The sequence below is a fragment of the Scyliorhinus canicula genome, chromosome 11 (genome assembly GCF_902713615.1).
Source record: "Scyliorhinus canicula chromosome 11, sScyCan1.1, whole genome shotgun sequence".
Classification (NCBI taxonomy): domain Eukaryota; kingdom Metazoa; phylum Chordata; class Chondrichthyes; order Carcharhiniformes; family Scyliorhinidae; genus Scyliorhinus; species Scyliorhinus canicula.
This window is the reverse complement of record NC_052156.1, coordinates 40,009,482-40,028,940: the sequence shown is the minus strand read 5'-3', so window position 1 is coordinate 40,028,940 and position 19,459 is coordinate 40,009,482. Positions and strand designations below refer to the sequence as shown.

The following is a 19,459-nucleotide window of genomic DNA, read 5'->3' as shown; positions in this document are numbered from 1 at the left end:
TAAAAAAAATGACTGGAGTACAATGATTTTTTTCGCTGGTAATATGTTAGGGCAGAGTGTAATATTGCTTTCCCATGAATTAAGAGAGATGTTAAAAATCGCCAGGTGACTATTGGGTAACAATATGTGTTTTTTTTTCTCAATTTCTCGAACAGAAGAGAAAAATTTTAGGGCGGAATGTAACACTGTAGCTCTACCTCTATTTCATAATGCCAGCCCACGCCCTCTAACTGTGTCAAAACTTCAACCAAGGAGAATAAAAGGCGACCGCAGCTTGGAAAGACAACGTGAGATTTTAAAGCCGATAGACCAGAGTGTATTCGCAATGTATTGCCAGATTGCGCCGCCAATTCCCTCTGAATCTGAACCATCGCCGCCAGAAAATAACCATAAGGGCACCCACTAACACACAACGCGAATGAATGGTGATGGCAAAAAGAAATATTTTTTTAAAGAAAGATCCAGGTCAGAAACCAGAAATGTGACTGTCTCTTTAAATTTTCTGGCTGGATGGTGCGCTCCCAGCCAATTGTAGAGAAGGTGTAGAATGCTGGGAATGTTAAGTCAAGCCTGCCTTGGATAAGCTGAATGGTGAAGGAGTGAGGAGGGATTCCCGAGGTAAAAAAAAAATTCTCAGAAGAACCGGTTCTTATTTTGTGCTCGTTTCTCCTCTTTCTCCCTCACCCCCTCCCTCTTCCCCGCCAAAGGGGCGACCGCATTCGGGTTCAATGCGGCTATCGCCGAGTCTCTTTTTAAGCGGCAGAGTCCTGGTGTGTCACACAGCTAGCTGAGAGGGATTTTTTTTCCGCAAACATTTTTGAATTTGCCTTTTAGTGTGAGGGAGACAGATGCAATGATTGGAGGTGAGCGACTGGCTTTCATTATTGCGGGAGGAGGCGAGACATCTTTTTTTTGGGTAAATCAAGGCAGCGGGAACGTGACATTTTGCTAGTGTGCTTAAAGCACATTATCAACGTTTCGGTGCGTATTTTCCTTCAACAGAAGGCCTCAAAATGCCATTTATATAAGAGAGAGAGAGATGTATATAGTGGAATTGCTGAGCCAGGAAGAGTAGAAGCAAACGCCCATTGTCAGAATAAATGGCTGGACATCGCGGTGCTTTTTAATGTATTTAGGATCGCCGTGGCTCTATATCCCTTTGGGTTTTTTTTTATCCAGAGAAAGAAAATTCCACATTTACTGAAAAGTAACTCGGGTTTAATGAACGTATTGATTTTACTAGGCGGTTTCCTGGGCACAGCCCTTCTCTCCATCTACTGTGGTGTTTGATGGGTCCGTGGAATCTGCTGCCTCCACCTAACTGTGGCTGGTGGGGGATATTTTGATTGACGTTTCATCGACAATTCAGCAAGTTAAAAATTAGAGATCTGGTTTGATTTGACCAATCGACGCGGTCGGGGTTGGCCCTGTCAAGTTTTGGCTGTAATCTCAATTTCGGGTGAGCCCTTTTTAAAAAAAAACCCTAAAGCATTCCAGTCAATTTTAGCCTTAACCCATTGAAAATGAAAAAATGAAAATCGTTTATTGTCACCAGTAGGCTTCAATGAAGTTACTGTGAAAAGCCCCATGTTCCACATTCTGGCGTCTGTTCAGGGAGGCTGGTACGGGAATTGAACGGTGCTGCTGGCCTGTCTTGGTCTGCTTTAAAAGCCAGTGATTTAGCCCCGTGTGCTAAACCAGCCCCTAACATTGCCCCTAACATTGCCCTTAACATTTATGGGCAGTCATTTCCATATCGTTTAATCGATCAAAGACGCTTTGTATTTTTGTTTCGAATGTGCCTTTAAGGTCCATGGGATGTTAAATCAAACATGGAGTCTTTCTCGTTTATGAAGTTGTCGCTGTTTATCTTTTTGCAGGGGAAATATTGCACAAGTCTTTTTTTAATTAAGCGTTTCACTGATGTGATTTTTATCTTAGGCATGTGAAAATCTTGTGATACCAGAAGGATGACTGGCAGTCATCGGGAGCCTGGATGTTCCTACAGCGTCATTCACGAAAATCACTGATATTGGTTGCATGCAAATAATTTTAACTGATGTCTTAAAATTATTTATTTTCTTTTAACAGCCCAGGTGCTGGCACACAGTGGCATCTGGTTCTGTTGTGAGTCCTTACCATGGGCATGAGTGACCCACAGCATCAACAGATGCCAAATAATTCAATTATGCTGGTGCAGTATCTTGTAAATTGTGATACCAAACCCAATTAAATTAATGTTATTTGGATTGGTGGGGTTGTATATAATAATTTTGTTTTTAACGTATTGGGATCTGGATTTGTATCTACACCTGAGGGGCAAAGTGAAAATCTCTCCTTCCGATGACTAAAGTCTTAAAATACAAGTCTGATCAATCTCAAGCTATTTAATAGTGACAAATCTACAACGCACAACTTTCCATTATTTAATGCTAATTGCCAGCCTGGCTCAGAGCTTGTGGAAACTATGGGATGCCGGAGGTGGAACTGTGGGAGTGTGTGCCATGCTGAGTAAAGGAAGCTGTACCTTGTATCTAATTTATACTTGCTTATAGGGATGTATAACTTTGGGGGCAACAATAAGTTTAAAAAAAAATTAACATCCCATCACTGCTGTTCCAGCTCAAAAGTCACAAAACAAAATTGCTTAAAATCTACCACAGCGCCACATACAATGTTGCCTTGGTTACGAATGTGTGCACTGCTGCCACAGCCCGACATATTGTTCCTGAAAATTGCAATGTGAGTTCTCACTATTGCCACGCAACTTGAACCTTCTGTTTTCTTAAAACAAATGCGACAAGGCATAGAAATTGACTTAAAAAAAAATCTATTGAAGAAATATACAACACTGGAAAATTAATGGTGCTAACTTTGGCCCATAGAAACTTTCCACCTCCTAAAACAGCATCACAATGAAATCCACTGACATTATCCACATAAAATAATAAATAATTCTGGATGAATACAGGTGGTGCATAATGACACTGTCATGTAGATTTGTACTTGTAAATTTTGTTCCCACTGCAAACTGAATCGGATATGTTTAGGAGTGAAACTGAAATTAAGCCAGAAGTATTTTTAAAAGTGGAAGGAGAACAAATCCTTGAGGGTGAGTCATCCTTTGCTGGTTAAAGTGACATCAATGAAGGCCTTGGTGCAGATTATGTATACTCTACTTGGAGAAATAACACATGGTGGAGGCTTGAAAAAGAATGGACTAAGAAATAACAGAAGCATAAGTGGTAGACTTGAGTTTTGGATTAGCTTCTAGTTTTTTTTTGTTGCTATCTATAGCAGGTGAGAAATTAAATAATTTTTCCCCTGTTGTATATTTTACCTGCCTCTCCCATGGAGAATTGCCTGACATCCATCTATTTCAGATGCATGTTATTCAAAAATGATCAGCTAAGATTTCTCAGATGATTAATAGGGTGAAAGCAGAAAATAGTTTTATCCTACTGAATGCTGACAAGTTTTACAATCATCTTGGGCCTACCTGTATAAATGTAGTTCATCTTAGTTGGGCCAATAATTGGGCGCTGCAATTGGTCACAATATTTCTAATTAGAAAAGCAAAGAGGCAACCAATGTCCCAATCTTGATTGTGATCTAATATTTTGTATACCTGTGAAAGTATGTGGCTATGTACATGTATAAGGACAGGATTGGACTTCGCTATACTGATGCACAATTCAATTGTCTGCTATTTGATACTGGGTAAACTCCTGGATGAAGAATGGTCAAACCATGGAGTTTTACATATGTATCCAGTGTTCCTCATAACCTTAATCTGCCAATTTTCGCCACACTGTTCTGCTGCTATTTCTATAATAGCAGCAAAATGGATACACCCATGTTTATGTTCCTACAGGTTTCACTGATCATTCAGTGTAATATAGCCATACGAAGTAGGCTGTCTACACTGAACACGTCAATCGACTCAAACCTGGCCATCAGCACTGTGTAAACAGTGCTAGGAGAATGAATGAATGAGTGTTTCATGGTGATTGGCTAATGATTTTGTATTATTCTCTTCATTTGTGAGAGGTGCCAGGCTTCCACCAAATGTTCCTTAGCGGTATGGTTTGTAATCAAGAGTTAATTATGTAGGGAATCATTTAATATACAAAGACAAATGAGATGTGAACATTGTTTTAAAGGTACATAATGCTGAACAATTTAGAGGCTGCCATCAAAGCAGCTGAAAGATTAATGGGAACGATTTTTGGGAACAGGAGTAGGCCTTTCAGCACCTTCGACCTGCTCTGTCATTGTCTTGGATCGAGGCTGATCTCCATCTCAACCCCATTTGGCCACCTTTGCTTCATTTCACTTGACGCCTTTACCTAACAAATATCCATATCCCAGCCTTGAAAACTCCAAGAGTCCCCAACCTTTTGGGGCAGTGAGTATTACATTTCTAGGGCTATGGAAACCGTGCTTCCTGCTTTCACTCCTGAATGAACCAGCTCTAATTTCCAACTTGTATCCCCTTGTTCTTGATTTTCTCTTATTGTGAGGAATTAATTTATTTGTCAGACATGACTTTGACACTTGACGAAGCCTTGTTCACGCTCTCTGATCAGCTTACATTTGTTCAAGTGCCTACCTGTTCTATACCTAATGACAGATTCAAGTATTTTCCCAGAACTGATGTTCAACAACAGGTCTGTATGTTGCTGGTTTCTCTCCCACTTTTTTTGGGGGGGGGAGGATCTCTTTGTTCCTGATCAATGGGAGTGGTTTATTTACAAAAATATTTTCATTAGGGTTTTAACGTTTTGTACATACTTTATATACAACAAGACAAAATCAAAACATGTATCTACAAGAATTTACAACTAATGTTGTTCAGGAAAAATTTGCAAACAAACCGAAAAAACAAATTATAAGAGGATTGAGTGCTTGCTGGGCCAGGCGGTGTCCTGAGGTGTGCCCACTTGGCCAAATGGGGGCCAGTAGTTGGCTGTGTTCTTCTGTGAGGGGGCTTTTGTGTAGCTGTGGGGAGGGCCCTGTTTGGGGGGGCCTCCCCTGGTGATCGGCCGTTGCTGCCAAGTGGCTTCTTCCCCTCCCCACCTTTCTCTTCCTTTTTTCGTGCCGTGTCCTGGGTTTCCCCCCTCCCTTCTGTTCCACTCTTAAATATTAGAATGCCTTCAGTAAATCTACAATCTAGCACAATTCCTAAATCGAGAGACCTTTGGAAGATTATGACGACTTCTGTAATTCTCAACTACTTTAAAAGTAGCTGGAGGAAAACTGGCGGTTTCTGGAGATTTATCGACTGGAAGTCTCATTACTTTCGCCATTAACATGTTACTTACTTTAAGTACCTCCCCATTGATTTATTTTGATTTTTCCTCTAACACTGTTTATGTTCTCTTTTGGTTTTCACATTGTTTCAGAAATCAACCATAACCTAATTGTCTATTCGGTATCAGTTAATGAGCTCACATGCCCCTCACTTTCTTACTCTTGTATTTATAAAAACTCTTATCAGCTTTTATATTATTGCTCAGCTTTTTGTGTTCCTTTATTATAGCTCTTTACGTTTTCTTTTGTGTTCCTTATATGGTTTATCCCAGTCCACTGGATCATCATTTGTCTTGGCATTGGTGTGAGCCACTTCACTTTACACTTCATCTTGTCCTGTGTTGATGATGCTTGCTTGACTAAGTAAGTGGAACTTTGCTCTTTACAGTGACTACACTTTTTTAAAACTACTTAATTGACGGCAAAGTGTTTTGGGTCATGAAAGACATCATATAAATTGCCATCTTTGTTTCTTCAGGGGCATTTGTTTCTGCTCTGTAAATTGTCTGTCAATCACGAAGAAAAACTGTGTTCACTTTTCATATGTTGGTAATCATTATGTAGTCCTGTGTCTCAGCACTTTGCTGCTTTTGCCTCTGATATTGTTCTATATGAGCTTTTTGACTGGACAAATTACAAATATGAGTGAAAATTAAAAGACAACTTTTTCACGTTTTGCCACGTACCACAAGTTGGACTCCGTGATTAGTTTGGAACCTGATCTGAATAATGGCTTGCAGAATGAGACTTCTGGCCTGCTCCTGGGATTTTGTTTCCACTTAATATATAGACTGTGCTGACTCTGAAGCCCTGTGAACACACAGTTATGTTGCTTTTGTAAACTGCCAACAATCACTAATAGGTGCATTATGTTACATAACTGAAACACACTGATGTTTTGATTTGTGAAAGTTTGAAACCGTTCATGCAAAAATGAAATAATTCCATTCTTATTGTGTAACCCACAGGTACTAAACGGAATTTCATTTGCATGTCCATGGAAAGTTAGCAGAAATAGTGGAGCAATTTGGCTTTTGAGGATTGAGACATTTTTGAGACAAAATTGTAGTCCTTTATTGATGCATGTTGATCCAGGATATTCCAAAACCACAGATATAGCCCTTGATTTTTTTTTTTTTTTGGTTGGTTTTCAATCATCTCTGCAATTTGTCTAGATAGTGGATGGTAGAGACTCAATTTCGGCCTTGTTATCATTGAGATTTTTGGATCTGTTACAATTGTTAACAGGATCCAAGCCAATTGGTGAAACAGAAACCAAATCGTAGAGCTTTTCTTTGAGAGCTTATTCATTTGCTCATTTTTATACCTCTCCTCCCAGATCCCCAGTGTCTTATTTTTTATTAAAATGAAAAATCATTAAACAAAAATGACAGGGGATGATAGCCCCTGGTGGGTCATTGTATCTAAAACAAAATGTCAAAGAAAACTCAACCAACTACACCAAAATATCATGGCAATTAGTACCCAGCACCTGTTTATGTTAACCTTTTCAAAAAAGAAAATTTAGCGTACCCAATCCATTTTTTTTTTCCAATTAAGGGGTAATTTACTGTGGCCAATCCTGCACATCGTTTTTGGGTTGTGGGGGCATAACCCACGCAAACACGGGGAGAATGTGCAAACTCCTCACAAACACGGGGAGAATGTGCAAACTCCTCACAGACAGTGATCCAGAGCCAAGATCGAATCTGAGACCTCGGCGCTGTGAGGCAGCAGTGCTAACCATTGTGCTGCCCTGTTTCTGTTAACCTTAACAATGCAACTGATGTGACATTAACAAACTTTAACAATGTAATAGACAATACATTAACAACATTGGTTTATATTTCTTCATCTGCCACCTTTGTTGTTGGAATCTTGGCCAGGACCATGTATTTATGGTGTCAATGTCTAATTTGGCTCCCAGGAGAAATCTTTGACACAGTTGATTGTCACTTCTTGGCACGTATAGCTCGATATATAGATTCCCTCTTTTATGTTGAGTTTCTTCAGGCGAATTGTCACATTGCCTTTACTGCCCATTATTCTCCTGATCAGTTCTGTAGATACATTTGAAGATCGGTATGATGTCTTGGTCAAAGGGTTGAATTTTTGAGCTCATATTTTTTTCGTCGATAGGAACGTCCTATCTCATTGTACCAGGTTTCCTGGAGGTTTGAATGCAGGGCAGTTGCCAAGCAGCAAGGTGGCTGCCGTTGGTAGTAGTTTCTGTCTGAGATGATTTCTGATGTTTGGTGTAATCTCATTTTGGAAACAGATTTTGAAAATCTGTAATGTTATCCAGGTTTTGGTGTTATCGGAGTATTGACATGGTAGTGATTTTCAGTAAAAATGATGGCAGCAACGTGGCTTGGTCAATTTTCTTATGAGTGGAGTTAGCTTGTGTTGACCAGTTTTGTTTTAGAAAAGGAGGACAAGGTCCACCTTGTCTTTACCTGTTTAAAGCCAGACTTTATGTTGGTGTTCGTTCTTGTACTGCTGTTTTTGGTAATATTTTGTAATACGGGGTCATCTCATCACAGTTCTTTGGTGTGTCCTCAGTTATCTAACATCGTCTCTAATTTGGCAGAAAAATATGTTGGTGCTGAACTGCTCATGGACCATTGTTCATCGTAACGTACAAAATGCTGTCAGTTCTTGAATAATACTAACCATCTTGATCCTTGTCCTGGGACCCTGAAACCTGTATTTTTCATTTATTTTCTTGGCAAATCTTCCTACTTGAGCTTGAACTATAAATAGGACCAGATTTGGGTATGCCTTTGGCTACCTGCTGGGTGAACCATGTGTACACGACTGTGCTGACAGGTGTGTTGTCAGCATTTCCTATTTTCTTGCTTGGCCACCTTTGTCCATCTCGATCAACGGCATTCTCTTTGTTTTTAAGCTACCCACAAAAGTGTTGATTCCACAATCGCCATTCTTTTCGAAACCAATATTTGTTTAGTGCCTTCCTTTTATTGGGTTGATAATTTTCAGCTTCTCGTGAAAGGTATAAAATATTTCCTTTCATGAGACAGTTTATTTGATATTGTAGTGATTATTATATCGCGATCAGTAAAATACAGAAGACCCTTTTCTAAATTTGAGCTTTATTTATACAGATAAAAATGGTGTTACTTATGATGGAAACATTTCATAGACTAAGCCCCTTTAATTAATCAAGGCTGCCATCTCATGTGGCTAGATTTAGAACCAATGTTTCATTGTCAAAAAGTATTATTAAAATAACAATGAAAGCTTAGATGATAATCCAGGAATTCATAAAGAACACAGTTTTGTGAAATTAAATATATTTCCTTCATTTTTACTTACGAAGTGCGATCTGAAATTAAGAAGCTTGACAGTTTAATTTTATTGATTTTGTTTGTTGGGTGGTGGTATTTTGAAAGGGAAAATTTTGGGGTCCAAGATGTTTCCAGATATTTGTATTAGAGTGGGGTCCCGGTGTATCTGACCTGTACACAGCTCATTTTTTTTCTTGCTTTATATTCTGTGTGATGGTATCATGCTGTCCTTCGTACATGGCAGCTGTATCATCGATCTATACTGGTGTTCCTCAGCTGTCAATGCTATAACACTATCTCTGGTCTCTTCTGCTGAACAGGGATCATTAAAAGAGGAATGGTGGAGGGATACCTGGGATCTCGTATCTCATCACTGGGGAGAGGGTTGCATTGTCCAGTGGAATCATTACTACTCACTCATCTTTTAGACCAGATCCATCCTTAGGATTTAAACACGTCTGTTCATTAATCACCTCTACCAGTGCAGTAACTGAAATTGACAATATCGACTTTGATGAAGACATTGATTTATCCCACAGCTCTTGTCAATTTGCTCTTTGAGACTGGGCATCAAGACTATAATTTGATAAATTCTTTAGTCTCTTCAGAACTCAACCAGTGGTTTGAACAATGGTTTTGATCTACTGTTTTGACAGTTGAAGAATTTGGCACCTTGTTACTTCAACTATCAGCTTTGTCTGCAGTGATTCCTAAGGGAATCATCGGCAGGCACCAGTGAAAGTGATGGCTCCAGAAATATTTGTCCTAATATAGACATAGAAAATATTAAATTTTTTTTTAAATGGGGAGGGGGGGAACTTACCACTGAACTCTCAAGTTCCCAATTATCTAGCTTTTGCCCTTTTGATTCACTGTCACACTTCAGCAACTAATGATTTCTTCGATCACACTCTTGCTACCATGTTACCACTGGAACTATTCCTCTTTCTCAGGCTTTACTCACGTTAATCATTCCCCCGATATACTCTTAATCTCCTCTAAGTCCAATGAATGACTTTGGTGAACAATTGGTGTAACCATTCGTCACTGAATCTGATTAGAATACTTGCAGACAATGCTCTGCAACTCGAACTGTTCTAAGATCCACCTGATCACCTGAGGAAGGAGCAGTGCTCCGAAAGCTCGTGTTTGAAACAAACCTGTTGAACTTTCACCTGATGTTGTAAGACTTCTTACTGTGTTCTAACATCATCCAGGATGGAAAGACAACATTATGTTCCTCCGTCATATACTGTGTTCTTAATCCACACTCGCCTCCAACCAGAAGTGTCCCTGTTCGTCTTTCCAGTACCCATTTTGAAAATCAATCCTTGATTTCACAGCCCTTGCAAACTGCCACCCTATCTGCAACTTCCCTTTCTGCTCCAAAGGCTTTGCATGTGTTGCAGGCACCCACATCCATGCCCAAGTTTGTTGCAAATTCCTGTTTGAACCCCATGTCAGGTTTTCGCTTTGAAATGGTTCTTGCCAAAGTCACACATGACGCCTAAGTTGGTGTCAAAAGTAAATTATCCCTTTTTGTCCTTCAAGATCTGTCTTCAGCCTTTTAGAGCAGAATGTTATGGTCAACCATATCAATGCCCCTCAACTGTTGTCTGGCGTGGTGGGACTGCACTGGCCTGGTTTCAGTTTTTTAATCTATCTACTTGTGCCAGAAAATCACCGGTAATGGCTTCTCTTTTCCTTCTACATCATTAATTAGCCGTTTTGTCTCTTAAGGATATATCCTGATTGTTGTCCTTTTTCTAATCTACATGTTGCCCCTTGCCAAAATCATCCAAAAACACAGCATTTGTTTTCATTGTTTGCTGACGACACCCAGCTCTACCCTACTGCCACTTCTAATGGTCATTCCTCCATTTCTAAATTATCATGTTGCAGGTCCATATTGGATGAACAGAAATTTCCCTCCATCTGAACATCGGGAAGACAAAAGATTGCCTTTAGATCTGTTACAAACTACTTCCCCTTGCCACTGATTCCATCCTCTTCCTGTGGCGGCATGAAACTTTTCACAGTCTTGATGTTATATTTGACATTGAGAGAAACATCCCACCACATCTCTGCAAAATAACTAAGACCACCTATTTCCACCTCCATAACAAATGCCCTACTCTCCCTATTCCCCTACTTAACTGCTGTTGAAACCTGCATTTTAGCTATAGACTTGATTTTTCCAATACATTCTTGGCCTCCCATGTTGTCCCCTCCACAAACTGAGGTCATTCGAATATTTGTTGCCCTCGTCCAAACTTGCACCGATTCCACATCTGCCCTGTACTTGCTAATCTATGCTGGCCCCCGCTCATCCAACGCCTTGATTTTAAAATTTGTTTTCAAATCTCACCATGGCCTCTCTGCCCCCTGGAATTTTCTTCAGCTGTGCAATACCCCTCAATCTGTGCTGTGCCAATTTAGGCTCGGGCACATTCCTATTTTTAAATCCATCTTCCGTTGGCGGGCATGCCTTCATTTGCTGAGATCCTAAACTTGGGATTTCCATCCCTAAATCTCTCTGCCTCTTCAGGCTCCTCTTTATAGTCACTCCTTAAAACCTTTGTCCAAATTACCTAATATCTCCTTATTTTGTTCTATTATACTCCTGTTCAGTGATTTGGGACATTTTTCCATTGGGTGCGATGTAAATGTAAGTTATTTGTTTGTTGTGGAACCGTGTCTCACTGGTTCACATGGTGTAAAGTTTACCAAAAAATCTGACTGTTGCCTACATTTATTTAGTGTAGTACTGGCTTCCAACTAAAGTTATCATCCCAACATTGTTCTTTTCTCATTGTGTGAAATGTTTATAATTTGAAAGCAGATTAAATCACAGCAGCATTTTAATATACTCTTAAATCTTCACAATCAATTTTTATTGTTGAGCATTCTTGAAAATCTACCCTCTGTATTTAATTGATTTTTTTGGAAAGACTTAAGATCATGCTATTATTGTAAAATGTCTCCAGCTAAGGCACATTTCTTTCACTGCCCAGCCACAGTTGCACACTCCCTTCCTCCTCATTAAGTAGGTGTTGGGAATAGACGTTGAGAATTGAGATTTAAAAAAAAAAAGTTGTCTTATCTTGGGAGTTGTGAAGATGGCTATCACTGACATTTAAAATTATAGCTGAATAGTTGAATCTGTACTGAAGATAGCTGTACCACAATTGCAACAGTCCCTTGTTGATTCAATCTCTTGCTGCAGTGTATGGTGGGATGTTGGATTGCAAGCATTCGTACAGTTCATATTGTGCTCCTTCAGCTTAAAACTGTTGCTTCTTTTGAATGTCCCTCAGCCATTCTTTTTTTAATTCTTAGAAATTCAGAGTACCCAATTCTGTTTTAATAATTAAGAGGCAATTTAGCATGGCCAGTTCACCTACCCTGAGCATCTTTTTGGGTTGTGGGGGTGAGACCCACGCAGACATGGGGAGACTATGCAAACTCCACATGGACAGTGAACTTGGGCCGGGATCGAACGCGGGTCCTCAGCGCCATGAGGTAGCAGTGCTAACCATGCCACCCCAGCCTCAAAGTTATTTGTCAGAAAATAGTACCTTGAGGCCAGTTCAATGCCTGGTTTGTATCTTTTCACATTAAAATTGGTTATTGCCGATTTTTGTCTGTATCTAAAAACCTTGTAATTCTAGGTCTTTTTGCTTCCAACCCTTGAATGATCGAGACTAGCAAATTGCTTTCAGAAAGTCCAAAAAATTGTATGTCATTGGCTACTGCTTAACCCTTCAGTCTCTTATTAATTAATATAGTGTATATACTGAGTACTGCTGTCTTGGTTACCTGTGAAACTGGTACCTTTTATGGCCAACGAACATAAAAAAAAAAAATTATTATTTTCAAAGAACAATACTGCACAGGAACAGGCCCTTCGGCCTTCCAAGCCTGGACCGGTCACTATCCTTGGCGAAAACCCTCAGCACTTCCTTGTGCCTTATCCCTCTATAGCCATCCTATCCATGTATTTGTCAAGATGCCGTTTGAACACCGTTAATGGATCTGCTTCCACAACTTCCCCTGGCAACGCGTTCCAGGCACTCATCACCTTTCTGTGTAAAAAAAAAAGAAAGAAACCTGCCTCGCACATCTCCTCTAACTTTGTCACATGCACCTTAAACCTATGCCCCCTGGTGACTGACTCTTCCACCCTGGGAAAAAGTGCCTGCTATCCGTGCCCCTCATAATCTTGTAGACCTCTATCAGGTCACCCCTTAACCTCCGTTGTTCTAATGAAAACAGTCCGAGTCTATTTAGCCACTCCGCATAGGTAACACCCTCCAGACCAGGCAACATTCTTGTAAACCTCCTCTTCACCCTCTCCAAAGCCTCCACATCCGTTTTCATTTCTTTCTCGTTTTGCATCTTTTTTTTTACCTTGTTATGAAGCGAATTGCTGAGGACATTTATGCATTAACCCAAATATTTTCAGCAAAACTGCACAAAGATTACAATCACTGTTAGGTTTGCAGTGGCATTGCACTTTTTTGTTTTTGACATATTGTACTCAAAATCAAAATAGTGAATCTACATTTATATTATCTATTATTTCAGCAGTCCATCATTGTTGGAGATTTTTCACTTCCTTTTCTTTCTAAGTTGCATTCTTTCCTGTTTAATGAAATATTTTGAGAAAAAGATGAAATGAGGGACGCCAGGAAAGGGGGGGGGGGGGCGGGGGGTGCAGGGGCAGAGTTGTAAATGGATCAGCACACCGTGTATTTGCCTCTAAGTCCAGAGACTAATGGCTTGGTCACAGTCTTGTCTATGCTGACTGTAAATGCCTACGAGATTAGCTTGGGAGACCATAATCGAGTTCCTGGTGGGTATTGGTCTGAAGAATAAAAACGCCAGAAATCTCAAGCAAAATATTACATACTTGGATGGAGAGACCAGGGCAATTGCAAGTTCACTTGAATGATGTACTTTGAATTAAAGTAAGTTGTAGCAGAGAAGGAGCTTCTGCTTGGGTTGAGCCAGCATCACAGGCTAACTCCGTATTGCGCTGAACCAAATATACAAACTGATCTGGTAATCGTGATAATGAAAAACTTTAAAATGGAAATAATCTATAGATAGGCCTTGAAGATTTAAAGTTTTGGTGTGCATCAAAGTTTTAATTGATGTTGAGGTGTTTGACGTCAAAGGTAGAGAGGAGTATTCCGTGGCAGTGGCATTTTTTGACATTTGGGTGGAAGTTTTGAACCTTCAGATAAATCAGAGGCCTGATTTTTTTTCACTGCTTTATCCTCCAGGACACCTATTCTCTGGCAGAAAAGAAACAACTGATTATGCTGGATCTGTGCACTTTGGAGAGATTCTCTGAAAAGATGTTAAAGAGACAGGAATGATACTATTTGTATTTATTAATTCAAGCGATGTGGGTTCTGCTGGCTAGGCTGGCATTCAGTACCCATTCCAAGCCTCTGACCCGCTCTTGCAGCTGCAGTATTGGTATGGCTAGTCCAATTCTGTTTCTGGTCAACAATAACCCCCAGGATGTTGATCGTGGGGGATGCAGCGATGGTCATGTCATTGAATGACAAGGGGTGATGGTTAGATCCTCTCTTTCTTGGAGCAGGTCATTGCCTGGCACCTGTGTCAGGCCACTTGGTCAGTATGCCTCCTCCCTCAATTTCTTTGGTAACCCCCCCTCCCCCAACTGCCTTAAAGGGCAGGGGGTTGACCTTTTGTGGGTCCCCTCTTCCTGATGCTGGTGTCAGGCATGGAATGCCTCCACTAGTACCCCTCGATGCAAACCCAATGAAGTTGGTTTATTGGGCTCCCTGCTTGATTGGTGGAATGAACTCTTCAGTGGCCATTGGTTGCCCAGTCAAGGACCTAAAATGGCATCCTCCCATTTAGGGAGGAGATTGCTGAGCCTTTGGCTTTGATCTTTAAGTCATCTTTGTCTGCAGGAATAGTGCCAGAAGACTGGAGGATAGCAAATGTCGTCCCCTTGTTCAAGAAGGGGAGTAGAGATAATCCTGGAAACTATAGACAAGTGAGCCTTACTTCTGTTGTGGGAAAAGTCTTGGAAAGGTTTATAATCATCTGGAAAGGAATAATTTGATTAGAGATAGTCAACATGGTTTTGTGAAGGGTAGGTCGTGCCTCACAAACCTCATTGAGTTCTTCGAGAAGGTGACCAAACAGGTGGATGAGGGTAAAGCAGTTGATGTGGTGTATATGGATTTTAGTAAAGCGTTTGATAAGGTTCCCCATGGTAGGCTATTGCAGAAAATACAGAGGCATGTGATTCAGGGTGATTTAGCAGTTTGGATCAGAAATTGGCTAGCTGATAGAAGACAAAGGGTGGTGGTTGATGGGAAATGTTCTGACTGGTGTCCAGTTACTAGTGGTGTACCACAAGGATCTGTTTTGGGGCCGCTGCTGTTTGTCATTTTTATAAATGACCTGGAGGAGGGCGTAGAAGGATGGGTGAGTAAATTTGCAGATGACACTAAAGTCGGTGGAGTTGTGGACAGTGCAGAAGGATGTTACAAGTTACAGAGGGACATTGATAAGCTGCAGAGCTGGGCTGACAGGTGGCAAATGGAGTTTAATGCAGAAAAGTGTGAGGTGATTAATTTTTGAAGGAATAACAGGAAGACAGAGTACTGGGCTAATGGTAAGATTCTTGGTAGTGTGGACGAGCAGAGAGATCTCGGTGTCCATGTACATAGATCCCTGAAAGTTGGCACCCAGGTTGATAGGGTTGTTAAGAAGGCGTACGGTGTGTTAGCTTTTATTGGTAGAGGAATTGAGTTTCGGCGCCATGAGGTCATGTTGCAGTTGTACAAAACTGTGGTGCGGCCGCATTTGGAGTATTGCGTGCAGTTCTGGTCGCCACATTATAGGAACGATGTGGAAGCATTGGAAAGGGTGCAGAGGATATTTACAAGGATGTTGCCTGGTATGGAGGGAAGATCATATGATCCATGGGCAGCATGGTAGCATTGTGCATAGCACAATCGCTTCACAGCTCCAGGGTCCCAGGTTCGATTCCGGCTTAGGTCACTGTCTGTGCGGAGTCTGCACATCCTCCCCGTGTCGTGCGTGGGTTTCCTCCGGGTGCTCCGGTTTCCTCCCACAGTCCCAAGATGTGCAGGTTAGGAGGATTGGCCATGATAAATTGCCCTTAGAGTTCAAAATTGCCCTTAGTGTTGGGTGGGGTTACTGGGTTATGGAGATAGGGTGGAGTTGTTGACCTTGGGTAGGGTGCTCTTTCCATGAGCCGGTGCAGACTCGATGGGCTGAATGGCCTCCTTCTGCACTGTAAATTCTATGAAAGGCTGAAGGACTTGAGGCTGTTTTCATTAGAGAGAAGAAGGTTAAGAGGTGATTTAATTGAGGCATACAAGATGATCAGAGGATTCGATAGGATGGACATTGAGAGCCTTTTCCCTCGGTTGGTGATGTCCAGCACGAGGGGACATAGCTTTAAATTGAGGGGAGATAGATATAGGACAGATGTCAGAGGTAGGTTCTTTACTCAGAGTAGTAAGGGCGTGGAATGCACTGCCTGCAACAGTAGTGGACTGGCCAACACTAAACGCATTCAAATGGTCATTGGATAGGCATATGGACGATAAGGGAATAGTGTAGAGGGACTTTAGAGGGGTTTTACAGGATGGCGCAACATCGAGGGCCGAAGGGCATGTACTGCGCTGTAATGTTCTATGTTTGGACCAGCTGTTTAGAAAATGGGGCTACAAGAGAAGGTCAGAGACTGGGCATTCTGCAACAAACGACTCATTGGCCCATAACTTCTTGGTTCTGAAGTGTCGCATTTGGGGGGTACGCTGATGATGTCTTGGGGAATCCCTCTAGGAAGTTCCCACGTTAAGGTTTACCCAGCGATTGTCCAGAGTGGCTAACTTCCCCTGGACAATTGGGCTTGGAACCATACGACAGTGATTTGAATTGCTTTTTAAAATAAATTTAGAGTACCCAATTTATTTTTTTCCAATTAAGGGGCAATTTAGCGTGGCCAATCCACCTAACCAGCACATCTTTGGGTTGTGGGGGTGAAACCCACGCAGGCACGGGGAGAATGTGCAAACTCCACACGGAGAGTGATCCAGGGCTGGGATTTGAACTGGGTCCTCCGCGCCATAGTCCCATTGCTAACGACTGCGCCACCGTGCTGCCGTTTGTGATTTGAATTGCTAACCCCGGATGATTCTGCCAGTTTTACACTCGTAGTTAATGTGAAGGAATTGGAAGGGAAAAAAAGTCTATTTAGAGTCTCTCTCTCTTCTCTCTTCCCCCCCACCCCCAAAATGTCTGAAGTACCACTTAACCGTGGAAGCTTATTTTACAGCCTTGTCTTTCTTCTCTTGTCTTTCTTCTCTGTGCTCCAATTACTCTGCGACAATGCAGCCCAGCGTGTGCTTTGCTGCTCCTGCCTCTGCCTCTGAAGGAGGAAGCTTGGGTGAGACAGGGGCTTTGGAATTTCAACAAAGGTAAGACCCTCCAGAGTTGCAATCTGCCAGTGATTGCCGCTCTTGGGGATGTTATGGACGATTATCTGATACACTACCCACCGAAAACGTTACGTCATTTCTGTGCGATGGAATACTCTCCACTTGACTGCATGCGTACAACACTGAAGAAACCGGACACATTCAGGGCAAAGCTGCCTGCTTGATCAGCACCCCATACACCATCTTAAACATTCACCTCCTCCAGCATTGTTACAGGATGGCTGCAATGTACATGGGCGGCACGGTAGCACAGTCGTTAGCACTATTGCTTCGCAGTGCCAGGGTACCAGGTTCATTTCCCAGCTTGGGTCACTTTCTGTGTGGAGTCTGCACGTTCTCCCCGTGTCTGCGTGGGTTGCCTCCTGTTTCCTCCCACAAGGCCCGAAAGACGTGCTGTGAGGTAATTTAGACATTTTGAATTCTCCCTCCATGTATCCGAACAGACGCCGGAATGTGGCGACTAGGGGCTTTTCACAGTAACTTCATTGCAGTGTTAATGTAAGCCTATTTGCGACACAATAAAGATTATTATTATGCTTATCATCTACAAGGTATACTTGCACAGTTCCCCACCATCCTTATTTGGAAATATATCGCAGTTTCCTCCCTCTCTGGGTTAAAATTGTGGAATTTCTCATCTAACAGCAACGTGGAAGTATTTGCGTCACATGAACTGCAGAATCTCAAAGATGGTTCATCACCACCGACTTGAATGATTTGGGGCTGGTCTGTAAATGCTGGCTCTGCCAGCAGCATTCGCATCCTGTAAATGAATGAATAAAAAAAGCAGCCAGAAGGCCTCCAGTGAACCATCTGCTGTCGTAGCAAAACAAACTTCATGAACAAAGGCTTTGAAATTGTAAAAATGTTATTGGAAATGGCCTTTAGCTATTGACCCATTGCATTCTGGAACACTTTTTTTCTGGTTCCTTTCTGCAAGGAGTGCAGTTGGGGCTGTGGGAATAATGCATGGCAGGAGGAGAGCCATTAAATGTGGCGAGCCGTTCAAGAGTCCGTTTACTTTGCTGGGACCACAAAGAACCCACCGGCAGGAGGGGCTGTAAAATTCCACCCAATCTAGGGGACAGAGCGTGGCTCCCCATTTGTGTGAAGTGGCAGCATAATTTTTTAATGGACAAAAAAATGTCAAGTCATGTTTTTGGTGGCCTAATCATGTCAGAAAAGTTTTAAGCTGTGCATTGGGGGAAAAAAATGTTGTACGATGGCTGAAGGATGTTTTAAAACAATTTTAAAATTGGTATATTTAATTTCTGTCCGTTTTCCTCCTCCATGTTGGGTCGTTTGTCTCTAGGTTCCCTGCCTCATTTTTAAACTCCCTTGTCTACCAGTAACTAACTTTAATTGTGATTCCTACAAAGTGAAATGACTACTCCTGGAAGTTGAGAGTACTTTCAGTAGATACTTGTTTTGAAAAGATTGTCTGTAATTTATGATATTTTAGCTAGAAATGTGTCCTTTACTCTCGGTCAATTTTATCAGCACTGAAGTGCATAAAATGTTCTTGTCTTCAATTGATAACACTGAGTACATCAAAACGGACACCACTGCCTGGAGGTGGTGATTCTTTCAGGTTCAGAGCTGGCAATGGGCTGAATTCAACATTTATTTTATTTCAATACAAATAAGTTTTTTTTTAAAGAAAACCTTTTTTATTCTCTTTTTTGACATTTTCATCAATGAACAACCAAAGAAAAAACAAACAAACACAATAACAATCCCCCACCCAAACCGCCTCCCGCACTATATACAGACCAAAACATCCACCCGTACATTCCAGTTTTTAAAAAAAACCCACCAGTTAACAATCTATCCGTAAACAGTGTAACCAAAGACAACAATACTGTCAATCCCCCCCCCCTCCCCCAATGTTCAACCAATTCTTGGAAGTGCAGAATAAACAGCCCCCAAGAATTGTGAAACCTTTTCTTCATCCCCCTGCAGCTGAGACTTCACCTTCCTGAAAGTTAAAGAAATTCAAATAGCGAACCCGCCAGCGAAGCCGTGTCACAGGATGGAGAAGCTGACCTCCACCCCAACAGGGCCTCCAGGCAATCAGCGAGGCAAAGGCTAACATCTGCCCCCTGCACCCACCTGCCACCCGAGCCGGTCTGACCCCCTCGAAAAAGGCTTCTAGTTGCCCTTGTTCCAAGTTCATGAGCACTACCCCTGAGATGACCCTGAAAAACCTCCCTCCAACAAACCCCTCACATGCCACATAACAATCCTAACCGGGGGGTCTCACCCCTCATCCTCATCCTCCCCTCCCCTCCTGTCCACCATCCTCAAAACTCCAGG

General features: G+C 41.7%; 1 protein-coding gene across 13 annotated transcripts in view; it reads left to right on the top strand.

Annotated features, from left to right (window-relative positions):
* The first annotated feature begins 532 nt into the window (after nt 1-532).
* The window catches only part of LOC119974015 (ERC protein 2), a 1,008,595-nt gene continuing 989,668 nt past the window's right edge, over nt 533-19,459 (top strand). For 8 of the 13 annotated variants that reach the window (XM_038812801.1, XM_038812804.1, XM_038812800.1 and 5 more), the window contains exon 1: nt 534-618. The gene's annotated coding sequence lies outside the window, so the exon portion shown is untranslated. Of the gene's footprint in view, nt 619-5,585; nt 5,677-17,039; nt 17,123-19,459 lie in introns of all 13 variants that reach the window. The other 5 variants (XM_038812802.1, XM_038812794.1, XM_038812791.1 and 2 more) reach the window with 3 other exon arrangements.